Source organism: Struthio camelus, chromosome 1, assembly GCF_040807025.1.
Source record: "Struthio camelus isolate bStrCam1 chromosome 1, bStrCam1.hap1, whole genome shotgun sequence".
Lineage (NCBI taxonomy): Eukaryota > Metazoa > Chordata > Aves > Struthioniformes > Struthionidae > Struthio > Struthio camelus.
In genome coordinates this window covers 125,845,544-125,859,721 of record NC_090942.1, presented here as the reverse complement: position 1 = coordinate 125,859,721, position 14,178 = coordinate 125,845,544, and the positions used below count along the sequence as shown (strand labels likewise).

General features: G+C 46.5%; 1 protein-coding gene across 4 annotated transcripts in view; it reads right to left on the bottom strand.

Moving 5' to 3' along the window:
- Positions 1-13,769, bottom strand: part of AGPAT3 (1-acylglycerol-3-phosphate O-acyltransferase 3) — a 106,416-nt gene extending 92,647 nt beyond the window's left edge. The window contains exons 1-2 of one of the 4 annotated variants that reach the window (XM_068915607.1): positions 13,554-13,769; positions 13,347-13,392 (exon numbers count right to left, since the gene is read on the bottom strand). The gene's annotated coding sequence lies outside the window, so the exon portion shown is untranslated. Of the gene's footprint in view, positions 1-12,193; positions 12,373-13,346 lie in introns of all 4 variants that reach the window. The other 3 variants (XM_068915569.1, XM_068915551.1, XM_068915580.1) reach the window with 3 other exon arrangements.
- Between the last annotated feature and the right edge of the window lie 409 nt (positions 13,770-14,178).

The following is a 14,178-nucleotide window of genomic DNA, read 5'->3' as shown; positions in this document are numbered from 1 at the left end:
CAGATTTCAAACAGGAGCAGGTACACATCCCAGTCTTATGTGCTTGTTTTTTCTTTTGAGGTAGATGTGAAGTGGAGGGGTTTGGGAGTTTCTTGCAGCCATATAAGATTGCAAACTGAATGGGAGTCAATCTACTAAACAGAAGCACTACATTTTCCATTCAGATATCAAAAATAGATAGTTGGTAGGAATACAGACAAATTTAGGACTTTCTTTTCCCTTAGATACTTTGCCAACATAGCAGTGTTAACGAACATTAAAGAAAAGGCCCCACCGGGGTCTACCAGTGTAAGTAGGGAGGCCACAAACCGTACGGCAGACCAAAAAAGCATGGCTGTTTTAGATGACCTTACTCAGGAAAGAGGATTAAGAGTAGCAGCAAATGGACTCCTCCCTCCAAGACTAAGTTGCAATCCCAGTAGAAAAGATGCTGCCAATCTCTTTTCAGTGCTGATACTCCTACCACACTGGGAAGAAGCAAGGAGCCAACTAAATAGAAGGTAAGCAGCCAGCTTTATCTGCCCTCTGACAAATTGCTCCCACCCAGGAGTACTCCATTATTTCATTGCTCCACATGCTGCATCAGGCAGAAACCTGAACACACAGGAATACTACTCTGTTCCTTCTTTAGATAGTCAGATCTCAGGAATGTTAATGCTGATGAACAAGAAAAGGACAGGCTTCCTGGAGGAGGGAAAAAAGGAAAAAGAAGAAAGCTATAACTTGGTTATTTTAGGTCACCCAGTAAAACTGAAGCATCTACGTAATATTGGTAGGTTCCTATTTAGAAGTGAATTCATGACGTTCAGAAACGGAGCTTACAAACCGCACAGCACACGTTAGACCATTCTTAAAGCTTTTTGGCCTGAACCCATCACTTTAACAGCCAGCAATTTCTTCACCCAGCCCACCCCTCCTACACGCCTCTTTGTCACAGAGGAGCAATACAGTAGACTTTTCTCTCCAAACAGATTAAAGCTACTTTTTCCCTTGAATAAGGAGGGTTCAGCAGAATCAGGGCACCATATTTTTTAAAAAAAGATATTAAAAAATAATTATACTAAGCCAAATATCAGCACAAATTAAAAACAGAGAGAAAAATGCCTCCTTTCAGCTTGCTTACATATTCAATTAAAAAAAAAGCCATCTAGGTGAAGTTTTATCAAAATAAGTCAACTAATGAAATGCTTATTAAATCAATATTAAACCCAATTTTCTTTAAATGTTCCTTCAATGAAAAATTAGTCTTCTTTCTGACATCATAAACCCAATCATGTCATCAAGGGATGCTTCTCAGTTCGCAGCAGCAGTCATGAGTGTAATGAGCATCAAATGCAATGCCAACGGCAGTAAACCTTTTGACTATTTCCCTCATACAGAAACACATATTCTTCCTTTCTCAGGAAAAGTTATCCATTGATAACCCTTCCTAGGGGTTCATGGCCTCCTTCACAATCCATCAGGACAGTTTTTAAATTGGAGTCTTAAGGATTAGTGCAGGTGGATGTAAAATACTGCCTTTCCACTCATAATGCCTTGAAAGGAAATCAAAGGCTCAACTTTGAAACACCGACCCACCATATGGATGCTTACTGGGAAAAGTGGAGAGTGAGAACAACCAAGATCATCACATTTGCATAAGAAGTTTTAGCTTTGAAACAAACAGAAGGAAAAAAAGGGGGGGGGGGGGACATTCTAAGGAAAAAGAGAAGAAAGAACTATATTGCTTCCTTTTGTTGTAGAAAAAGGCACAGTGACATCAGTGCTTAAAACAAGAGCAAGTCCTATTATTTCAGTGATCAGGAACGTTATCTATCTGGCTTTTACTCTGAAATATTACCAAGATGATATTGTGAATACTGTATAAACATGTAAACATCAACATAAGGAAACTCATTTTTCCAGTAAAGCTCATGATGACTTTACATCCTGGAAAGCTACAAAACCTACTTTCCGAGCTACTACATAAAATTCCCTTTAATATCACAACCATCACTTAGGTCAGCTCTCCTCTTTGGCCAGCATAATATTACTACTGGAGCAGAACGCAGAGCAAATTTTAAGAAGTCATATTCATGTCTGTAAAAGCCCTGTGGCGAACAATTAAACTGATAGGAAACCCTTCAGCCAGTAAAGCTTATTTCCTTATTGATAAGGTGCTGGCAGAAGTTTCTAAATTAAAAAAAGAGCAGGGAAGTACCATCAAGAGGTCTTCTATATGGGTACAAATGCATCCAGGAGAACTACACTAGCACACTTTTAACAGTTTAAGCACACAGGCTTATCTAGCTGACATCTTCATTCCGAGGCTACGTGCCAGAACCTTTCACATTAACAAAGCACGGTCCTCAATTCACAGCTATGGCTATGGTTGCAACAAGCAAGTTTAAGAAATGTCATTTTTTAATTAAAGTATTCATTTCAAATGCAAGGCTGAGCGTGTTTCCTAGGGCTGAGCAGGATTCAGGCAGAAAACAGGGATGGCTGTATCTGTTAAGAGCCAAGGTCCACCCAGCCTCCCAATACGTCCTTGGCAGCATATTGGACAGCCATGGAAGAGCCAACGACCAGGGCAAGCATACTGTGACCCTGCTGCTGACTGACCTCCTGGCACCCAGTACACTGTAGCCAAGGTACTTCTCTAGCTAGAAGTAGTGCCAAAGTAGTAAGCTTTGGAGTTCAGCTTAAGATGCACTCAGAGAGGTTTTTAGAAAATGAAGGCAAACTCGGTACTTTCAGAGGGTGCAGAGGGAGTTAAGGGAGGGGGCTGCTTGTTTTCTGATGAGCATTTGGGTAAGAAAGCTTGAAAGGAAATCAACAGCACTTGACAGTAGTCATACCATCACGGGAAGATGTTGGGGAAGATGCAACTAGCCAACTTACTTTCCACTGTCAAAAAGCAAACTAAACTTGAGAAAAGGCAAACTAAATTATTAGAAGCACATTATATTTCAGATCAAGTGATCTCAGTTTTTCAGGGAGATCATACAATCATCTTTGCCGCAGCACTAGCTGTGCTTGAATCGTGTCTATTTCCAAAGAGCTGTTGTCCTCTCTACTGGTAAAAGCAATGCCACACACACAAATTCAGTATGAAAATCATTTACAAGTTTCAGAAGAGTTAGTTATGAACAGAGATTATTAAAAGACATGCCACACTGCTCCTTCAGGGGAAGCCGACCATGGAATGGCCAGAAAAGCAAAACAAAAACCACAAGAACCACACAAGATAAAAACCTCAAAAAAAAAAATCAAATACCAAAAAGGACCTTGAACGCATGATTCCAGGGATAAGGATATTCCACTGGAAGCGGGGAAGTCGGTAAGGATCAGGAATTTGATCAAAATTCCCACTGCTGCTCAGAATTTTAGCTGAAAGTGCTTGACCTGCAAAATGAATTGAAAAAAATCCCTCAAACAGAGACCAGAGCCTCATGGTCCCTTGGAAAGGAGGGACTCCAGCTCTGTGCTGCGAACATCCCCAGGAGGCTGTCTGAGGAATCGGGTGTCACTCTCTGCTGTGACAACCAGAAGGAAAAACTGCACTGTTGCAGGTCTGTGTGGTTTGGCTCAGCAGACACTGAGCACAAGTGAAAACCTTTCTTCCCCTTTGGTTCCAGCCCTCTTGCAATGTAAACTTAAAGTGGAAGCTGGCTAAATGGTTAGTAACCCAAGGGCGGCAGACACCAGATTGATGAAAGAGGAGCTGATGAGCCCAGACACATGCTGGTAGGAAGCCAAATACAGGGGGGGGAAGGCAACTGGAGCGAGGGGACCCATGGAAAAGTACATACTGTGCAGCATAACATTAGATCAATCAGTCGCAACTGCAACTGGGAGACAAACACTTGCCATTAGGCATTAAAGATGTATGGATCAGCTGTACAGCCTGGTATCTGTTTAGTCAGCAGGGAGAAGAAACAAAAGTTTTATTAAAATCAGACGAAACCATACCTGTCAAGCTAATGGATCTTAAAGTCCACCTTTATTAAATAAACTGATTATGGTTGCATTATTTAAAGGTTTATCGGCCATTACCAAACTTTGGGTCCACAAGCAGTCTAGCCTATGACACTACCAAGAAATTTAAACCTGACCCAGCAACAGAAGACTACAAACTGGTAACACCAAATCATCATGCAAAGCACATGAAAAGAAAAGACAGCATTTTAAGTTAGCACATAATCCTTACATTTTAACTCTTATGTTCCCCTAAAAAGATCAACTCTACATTTACAGTACCCACATCTTGAAATCTCTAGGGAAAAAGTCCTCTTTGTACAGAGTCAAGATTAGGCAAACCTTGCAACAGTGATTTCAGGCATTGCTTCCCCAAGCCATCTGTTGTGGCATTAATAAATCCTAGAAGGCAGCAGGCAGAATTGGTGGAGGAGAACAGACACACATACTTCACCAACCAAAGCCAGGCTGCAAAGAAAAGTTAAGCCACTGGTGTGACCCAGAAGAGCAGAGGGACACGCATGGATACACCCAGAATGGGAATTTACGGTCCAGCTGTTCCAGATCTTCCTCAGCTTACACATACTGCTTATGTTCATAGAGTAAAGGAAATTGCCACGTCTGCAGCTTATTCAGAACACGGAACATAAGAGCACAGACTCAAGGTACCATGTAACCTGCAAAAATCCACTCTGGGACAAGCCCAGCAATAAGAGCTCTACCAGGATCTCGTCCCACAGAATCACAGAATGGTTGAGGTTGGAAGGGACCTCTGGAGAGCATCTAGTCCAACCCCACCCTGCTCCAGCAGGGTCCTCTAGAGCACATTGCCCAGGATCACATCCAGACGGGTTTTGAATATCTCCAGCAAAGGAGACTCCACAGCCTCTCTGGGCAACCTGCGCCAGTGCTCTGTCACCCTCTCAGTCAAGAAGTTTGTCCTCAGGTTCAGATGGAACTTCCTGTGGTTCCGTTTGTGCCCGTTGCCTCTTGTCCTGTTGCTGGGCACCACGGAGAGGAGACTGGCCTCATCCTCTGAACATCCCCCCTGCCTTCAGATACTTGTACACATGGATGAGATCACCTCTCAGTCTTCTCTTCTCCAGGCTGAACAGGCCCAGCTCTCTCAGCCTTTCTTCAGAGGAGAGATACTCCAGTCCCCTAGTCATCTTTGTAGCCCTCCGCTGGACCCTCTCCAGCAGTGCCATGTCTCTCTTGTCCTGCAGAGCCCAGAATTGGACACAGCACTCCAGGTGAGGCCCCCCCAGGGCTGAGGAGAGGGGCAGGATCCCCTCCCTCGACCTGCTGGCAACACTCTGCCTCATGCACCCTCCGGATACCACTGGCCACCTTGGCCACAAGGGCACACTGCTGGCTCATGCTTAACTTCTTGTCCACCAGGACTCCCAGGTCCTTCTCGGCAGAGCTGCTTTCCAGCAGGTCAACCCCCAGCCTGTCCTGGTGCAGGGGGTTATTCCTCCCCAGGGGCAGGACCCTGCACTTGCCTCTGTTGTTCTACTTCAGGAGGTTCCTCTCCGCCCACCTCTCCAGCCTGTCCAGCTCCCTCTGAATGGCAGCACAGCCCTCCGGTGTGTCAGCCACTCCCCCCAGTTTAGTATCATCAGCAAACTTGCTGAGGGTGCACTCTGTGCCTTCCTCCAGGTCATTGATGAATATGTTGAACAAGACTGGACCCGGGACTGACCCCTGGGGGACACCGCTAGCTACAAGCCTCCAACTAGACTCCGCACCACTGACCACAATCCTCTGAGCTCGGCCATCCAGCCAGTTCTCAATCCACCTCACTCTCCGCTCATCCAACCCACGCTTCCTGAGCTTGCCTATGAGGATGTGATGGGAGACAGTGTCAAAAGCCCTGCTGAAGTCCAGGGAGACAACATCCACTGCTCTGCCCTCCTCTCCCCAGCCAGTCATTCCGTCAGAGAAGGCTATCAGATTGGTCAAGCATGATTTCCCTTTGGTGAATCTGTGCCGACCACTCCTGATCACCTTCTTGTCCTTCACATGCTTAGCGAGGACCTCCAGGAGGAGCTGTTCCATCACCTTTCCAGGGATGGAGGTGAGGCTGACAGGCCTGTAGTTTCCTGGCTCCTCCTTCTTGCCCTTTTTGAAGACTGGCGTGACATTGGCTTTCTTCCAGTCCTCAGGCACCTCTCCTGATCTCCAGGACCTTTCCAAGATGGTGGAGAGTGGCCTAGCGATAACATCTGCCAGCTCCCTCAGCACTCGTGGATGCATCCCATCGGGGCCCATGGATTTGTGGATGTCAAGTTTGGACAAAAGATCTCTAACCCGATCCTCCTCCACCAAGGGAGAGTCTTCCTTTCTCCAGCCTTCCTCTCTTGTCCCCAGGGTCTGGAATTCCTCAGGACTGGCCTTAGCAGTGAAGACTGAAGCAAAGAAGGCATTCAGCAACTCTGCCTTCTCTGTATCCTTCGTCACCAGGGCACCCGCCCCATTCAGCAGCGGGCCCACGTTTTCCCTAGTCTTCCTTTTGCTCTTGATGTCTTGGAAGAACCCCTTCTTGTTGTCCTTGACATCCCTTGCCAGATTTAATTCCAGATGGGCCTTAGCCTTCCTTGTCGCATCCCTGCACACTCTGACAGCGTCCCTATAGTCCTCCCAAGTGGCCTGTCCCCTTTGCCACATTCTGTAGACTTCCTTCTTCTGTTGGAGTTTGGCCAGGAGTTCCTTGCTCAGCCATGCAGGTCTCCTGCCCGCTTTGCTCGACTTCTTACTCAGAGGGATGCACCACTCTTGAGCCTGCAGGAAGTGATGCTTGAAGATTAACCAGCTTTCTTGGACCCCTCTTCCTTCGAGGGCCCTACCCCAGGAGATTCCCCTAAGTAGGTCCCTGAAGAGGCCAAAGTCAGCTCTCCCGAAGTCCAGGGTTGAGATCCTACTTATTGTCCTGCTTCCTGCTTGCAGGATCCTGAACTGGTCATGATCCCTCTCATGGTCACTGCAGCTGAGGCTGCCCCCAACCTTCCCATCTCCAGCTAGACCTTGTTTGTTAGTACAAGGTCTAGCATTGCACCTCTCCTCGTTGGCGTCTCCACCACCTGGGTCAAGAAATTATCATCAATGCTTTGCAGGAACCTCCTCGACTAGCTGTGCTGCCTTCCCAACAGATGTCAGGGTGGTTGAAGTCCCCCATGAGAACCAGGGCCCGTGATCGTGAGGCTACTTCCAGCTGTCGGTAGACTTCGATGACTTCCTCCTGGTCAGGTGGCCTGTAGTAAACCCCCACAACAGTGTCACCCATGTTAGCCTGCCCTTTAATCCTTACCCATAGGATAGAGCTCTCAACTTGCTCTTCATCCACCCCGAGGCAGAGCTCCACACATTCCAGTTGCTCCCTCACATAAAGGGCGACTCCACCACCTCGCCTTCCTGGCCTGTGTTTCCTAAAAGGCATGTAGCCACCCATGACAGCATTCCAGTCATGTGAGCTATCCCACCATGTCTCGGTAAATGAAATGAGATCATGGCCCTGCGACCGCACACAGATCTCTAACTCTTCCTGCTTATTCCCCATGCTGCGCACATTGCTATACAGGCATTTCAGAGAGCCATCAGAGCCCCGTAAATGAGTCCCCGTTCAGAGTCCCATAAATGAATACCCTTGTACTCTTTAATTCAGCTTGGGGAACACAATTGTTGAGTGTAGACAGACTTTAAGTTTGACATATATTAGCATAGTGAACAAGCCTGCACTCCTCTCCTCCAAGAACTGAAGCTAATAGCGTGCTAAGTTCTTCTTCCTTTATGAGGACAGGCACAAATCAAACTGATGTACAAATCTTCATGCTGACCACTGTATCTATAAAAAGCCTTTATCAGCACAGCTATAGCCAGAAAAACAGGTGGAAAGATGCACTCACCCATCCCTTGCTAACACAACTGTAAGTTTTAGCAGCAGGCTAGGCCTCAGGCACTTTGAAAATCCCACTTTCACAGTATAGATAGAGACAATGCCAATTAATCGTTATGCCATCCATAAAAAATTACTACAATACTCACTTCATAGGGTTGTCACAAGGATTATTTAACGTTTGTGAAGAGCTCTGAAGAAGAAATAGTGGGTATTGTTTTCATGTACCACAGGATTTGGAGAGGTTTCAGATGAATACTGCACGACCATGAATGTGTGACTGTCACAGTACCAATAGTTTATTTCTCCATAGGAAAAGCCTCACAGAAGCTCATTTATTCTGGACAAGATTTCAGTCAGAGACGTATTTTGTTTTGCTCATTAATATATCCTAAGAAGATGTCAACTTTGACTATGTTATTAACAGACTCAGGTGATGCTTCTAGTCTTGCTTAATTAAGGGAAATATTACATTTTTGACAAATAACTCAGTTTATGCTGTCAGGCTCCTAAGAAACACTATAATTACCAAAGTATTGTTAACACAGAAGAACAACAGCATATACAAAAAAAAAGTTAACAATAAAAAATGCACTGAAATTCCATTTCCCTTTTAGCAACAGAGAGAGTTTGTCAGTGTGAAAAGATGTGATTCACATACAAAGCGGCCACTATCGTATTACTTAAAGCTGACTATTTAAGAGCTCTGTACACTGAAGCAGAATCATCTTACTTTAAAGGGTTTTAAATAGTGCTACTATAAATACTCAGATACATACAAAGTGCTGGATTCTAAATGTTCTCCAGGAGAAACTAACATATACTCTGATCCACCTCTTCTATTGGTAAAATTTTAGCATTTCACTCCAAGTGCATAAAGAATTTATATGCCCCTTTAATCTCATAAAATATCGGGAGCTCAACGTCTACTCCAACGAAAAGTGTTTTTTTGGAGCATTCGCAGACTCCAGCAGTAACGAAACGCACAGGATTGTACCCTGAGCAGAAACTGATCTGGCCAAGAGAACTAACACTTTCACTACAAAAAGTTTTGAAGGATCTTTAAACTCTTTGGAGCATAGACCATATCTTCTGTTTTGAAAGCAAAAGACATCTTATTGATACTACAGCAAGGTAAATAATAGCACTAGGCCTGTTGAGAACACTGGCTTTCATTCCCCATTCAAGGTGCAACACAAAGGTTTCTCTGTTTGGCCACTCTTTCATCCCAGCTTTCTACCAAGGAGCTGGCAGCTACAGGTGCACGAGGAATGAGACACTGCAGTAACAAGCATCACAGAGCCTAGGTCGCTAATCCCCTGACTACCAGAGGAATCAGCAGCCTCAAAGCACATGTCTCTTCTCCCTGTGAAATGCATGGAGGGAGTCACACACCTCTGAACAGCCTGGAGGGGGTTGAAAGCAGGCTGAGCAGCTGGGCTGCACTACCAGCAGCACATGGGAAGGAGATACATTACCAATCTCAGCCTTCTCCAGGGGTTATTTTAGGTAGGGATCAACAGCTTCAGGGGAAGATCAAGGGTGCTGGGACTATGCCAACCCTTTGCTCACAAAACACAGGTATGAAGCAGGAAGGTGAGACTGTCAGGCTCTTTCGACCATCAGCTTGACAGGCAGAACCCTCACATAGCAGTGTGTGGTTTTGACAGTTTCCCTTCTTGGACAGGATCATAACCTTCACCCACTATTTCCTTAGTAATGCGCCAGGGCATACTAGCACAGCTGGCCCCTGCCCTCTCTGCTACTGAAACAGTTGCTTCACATGGTTTTACAGATCTTCTGGACCAGGAAGAGAGTCACTCTCTCAATGCCTTTCACCAATACTGAATATTCATTCGGACAGGGACAAGAACCACAGCCTCCTGTTTCCCAAGACAAACGCCCCATCTACTAAACTGTACAGCTATGCTGTCTAACCCCAGACAAGGCTAGATAGTTACACGGAAACAACTGATAAACCTCTCATCATCCCTTGCTTGGTGCTCACAGTATTCAGCTAAGTTCAAGCTTTCAAAGAGAATAAATGCTTTACTTTATACACCCTGAATGAATGCTCTAGCTAACCAAGCACTGAATAAAAGCACAGAAGAAGAAGGTGCTGTTGGGAAGCACCTGATTCAAAAGACAATCCTCCTAGATCGATCTTTACAAATGAGACAGACGTTTCTCTAATTCTTGCCATAACTTCTATTTACCGGCTTTAAGTGTTCAGCTTCTCATCACTGTCATGTCTTGCACATTCCTAACATGTCCAGACTCTGAGGCATGCAGGAAATTTTACAGGTAAAACCGTAAGCATGTACTGATTTCGGAAGCATCAAAAAGGAACTGAAGTAAGAAGTGCTTTCTTTTTAACAATTTGAAATTCATCTGATGGAATTAACAAACCAGAATCGGAGACAAAGAATTGTTTAATTTGCTGGTGAAGCAAGACACTCTCTAGATAATTCAGATTTTCCCTATAGGTCTCTGTGTCCTAGCACTAACAGGTCCCCACCTTCAATGTTAACTCACTCCTAGAATCTGGTAAGATCATATGTCATGATGGCAAATTGATTTTAGCACAACACTTTTAAGAATATCTTCCTCAAATATACTGCAGAGGAGTTGTATAATTAGTGTTTCTATTTCCCATTTTACATTGGTTGGTATCATAGGTAAACAAGAGATTTGGATAGCACCTTCTAACACCTCAACAGTCTCCTCCTTTCAGTTTTGCTTAGGAAGTAATCAATACCATCTTCTCAAGAGCTATCAAAAAGCAAAAGTTTCCCGCTACTAGCCTGAAACGCAACTGTGGACTCTAGAGAATCCTTACTAGGGACTCATTGCTAGAGGGTAGTGGAAGAGTCTGACATGCTGTGAAACTGTTGGTACCCTCCGTTTTTTGAACGTTACAAGACAAAAGAATAAAAGAATTCACAGAGTACCTAGTAGCCTAGTCACCTCTTCTTTCTTCAAGCAGCAATTGTAAATAGATTTTAAGAATCATGTATCAACAAGAAGTATTAACATTCTAAAAAACATACAAGCAAAAAACCACCACCACAAAAAAAATCCACGCTGAAAGAACAAGACATTTCTAGCTAGACTCAAATACTGACTAAGAAATGTCATTATGTTTTAATAAGCAAAAGATGCAAGACTGAATGCAACCTTCGAGATTTTCTTTGTTTTTCCAGAAAACGTAGAAGCAGCCTACCATAATTTATAGCTATCATAAATTTAATATAAGTGAACTCCTTTCAGTTAACAGCAATACCTTACTCACGCTATTTCCTCACACGGAGGAATAGCAGCTTCTAATCCAATTATTCTGTAACAGTTTTGTAAGTAAGCAAAACACCACTTGGGATTTTAAAACAATGCATCTTTCTACAAATACGAGTGGAACGAAAAAAAAGTCAAGCTAACACTGGACTGTACAACAACCAGCTTCACGTTATAAGAAGATTATGACTGATGGCGGCTTTCTTTCTCTGCTTGGAAAAAGAATACACATTTTGCACAAGTAGATGTTATGTAATTATAGAATCATTTTGTTTGTTAATGCATCTCTTCAGTGATTAAAAAGCATACACTGGGAGGGAAGGGGAAATACCCTCCTTATTTCAGTTCCAGACTACCTCAATTATAGCCGATTCCGATTTTGACACTTGTGAGAAAACAACTCGCTCTTGAGTGAGGTCATGACAGAGCTATCTGCAATGTATCGTTAAACTGCAGTACAAAGCTTTGATAAGTGGTGCTGCCATTTTAACCACGCTCAGCAGGAACAAATTGGTCAAGTTTTTCTCCTATGATTGTTGAATCCAAGCTATATTTGGAGACTAACTGTTCTCTATGCAGCTTCTTCCAATTAAGCGTGTGCATAGGGGTGGAGAGGAGAAGGCGGGAATTAGCAAGAAAGTGGTACAAGACTTCCTTAAGAGTAGGCAACACTGTCCTTAAAAAAGGCTGACTAAAAGCATTGAACGTAGTGCTTACAATTTTAATAGCAAAGGTTCAGTAACAATAGACATGAAGGGGTAGAAGATTATGGCACAAAAGTAGGGAACCAAAAGCCAAGGTTCTTGTGAGAGCTACAGGAAAGACCAGAACATTTACGTTCACAAACCCAAGGGCCTAGAATTGCTCCCATTACAAAGTTTTGTAACAGCGCAACAGGCACAGCAGCGAAGCAAGTTCACCGCAGGTTCGCTCAACTCTGTTTAACTTTGACACCCTGTACGCAGCTGCAGTCTCGAAAAAAAATGAACGAAAACCATATGTGTTTACTGCTAGGAAAATCAAAACTTTAAAACCAAACATAAATACCTATCTGTGATTACGTTAAACTTCACCCAGGCAACCCGCAGTTCAAACCAAAAGCCTGAAGCGAGGAACATCACACCAAAAGAAACACTGCCCAGACAAGCGGAGAGCTTGCAACTTTACTCCTCCGTGTGCTTGCGCGGATCTGCAACTCGCTGAGGGCAAACATTTGCGCCTTATCCCTGTTACAGTGGGAGACGGAGAAAGGCCATTAAGGTTATATTGGACTTGAAATTAATGAGTTTGATAACCTAAAGAACAGCTTGAGCCAATGAAATTACTGCTTTGAGGAAGAAAGAGCAGCAAGATCACTGCAAACTATCGCTTTCCCTTCTTGTTCTGCTCCTGTCAACCCTCCCACCTACACAAGGAGTGAAGGTATGCAGATTCAAAGAGGGAAAAAGAATAATATTAGAGGACAAGAAAATAAAAGTGATGCATCAGATAGGTAACACTCAGACAGAAGTCTCAACACAAAAGTTTCCTCGGAATATAACAGTGTATTCAAAGCTAAAAGGGAATCATCAACGTGCTTATTGATTCAGGTGCCTACACGTGAGGTTAGCAGCTTATTAAATCCACCAGCATCCTCTGAAGAGGATCCAGGCACAACAACGTCCTATTTGGTTCACGCTCTCAAATCAATAGGGTTTGCTCTTCTCCATTTTGCACTTGCAAGCGCTGCGCCCAGGTACGTACAGCCTAGCTCTTCAGAAAGGGGATTACCAAAAAAAAAAAAAAAAAAAAAAACCCAAACCCCCCCCCACACCATCCTCTTTCACTTGTTTCCACCTCCTTGCTTCCCCACCTTCGCGGCACGCTTCACAGAGGCTCCAGCCGCAATTCCTTTAGCAGCGACCGGGCAGCCTTGGCCTCCCTTCACTTCACACCCCCACCGGGGTGGGGGGATTAATTTTACGCCCAGGGGATGAATTTCAGCCGGCGCTGCCGGGCCCGTTTCGCCCTTCCCGGTGCCGCACGGCCCCCCCCCGCTCCCGCCGCCGCCGCACAAAGGGCGGCCGCCGGCACACACCGGCCGCAGCGCGGCTCCTCCTGCCGCAGCGCAGCGGAGCGGGGCGGCGGGGGCCGCGCCGGGGCCTTGCGGCCGCGGAGGACAGGATCCGCCGCCGCCCCCCATCCGCGCAGCGGCACCAACCTGCAGTCGTTGCCGCCGCCGCCTCCTCGCCAAGCGCCGGAGCCGCCTCTGCCCGGCTCAGCCCGCAGCCCCGCGGCGCCGCCTCCGCCTGCTGCTCTCCGCGGTGCCCCCGGGCGGGCGGGCGGGCGAGCGAGCGAGCGAGCGAGCTCGGCCCTGGGCAGGCGGAGAAGGGGCGAGCGGGGCGGGCGCGGGCAGCCGGGCGGCAGCCTCTTTCATTGAGTGCGGCAGCCCCAGCTGTCGCCGCCGCCGACCGCTGCTCCCCGCAGCCGCTACTTCCTGTGCAGCGATGGTTCAGTTCCTCCCGGGCCGCTGGGGGCAGGCGAGCCGGCCGGCCGGCCGGCAGGGGCGGAGGAGGAGGACGAGGAGGAGGAGGAGGAGGCAGGTCGGCTCGGAAAGAGGGGGCCCCGCGCCGCGGCTGCACGCAGCCGCCCGCGCCCAGCCGCCGCCTGCGCCCCCCGCACCGCCGCCGCTAGGGGGCGCCGCCACCCCTCCCCCCGCTGCGGGGCGCCTCTGCAACGGCCGCCCCCCCCCCCGCCTCTCCCTCAGGCGACCGTTGGCGGCGGCCCCGCCATGAGGAGGGAGGGTCGGGGGCTGCGGAGAAGTGCGTGCCCGGGAGGCAGCGCGGCGGGTAGTGTTTCGCGGAGGAGGGTGAAGGTGGCTACAATAAATATACAAATCTGCATCCGATTTCTGTGTGTGGGGGGTTTTTTTTTCCTTCTCCAAAACGCACCTTCAGGTGCAGGGTTGAAGCTCTGTGTGCGCGTTAAAACTTAACGCCCCGCAAAGGGCTGAAGGGAGCGGAAGGCCTCCGTGAAAAGAGCGAGACGTCGGC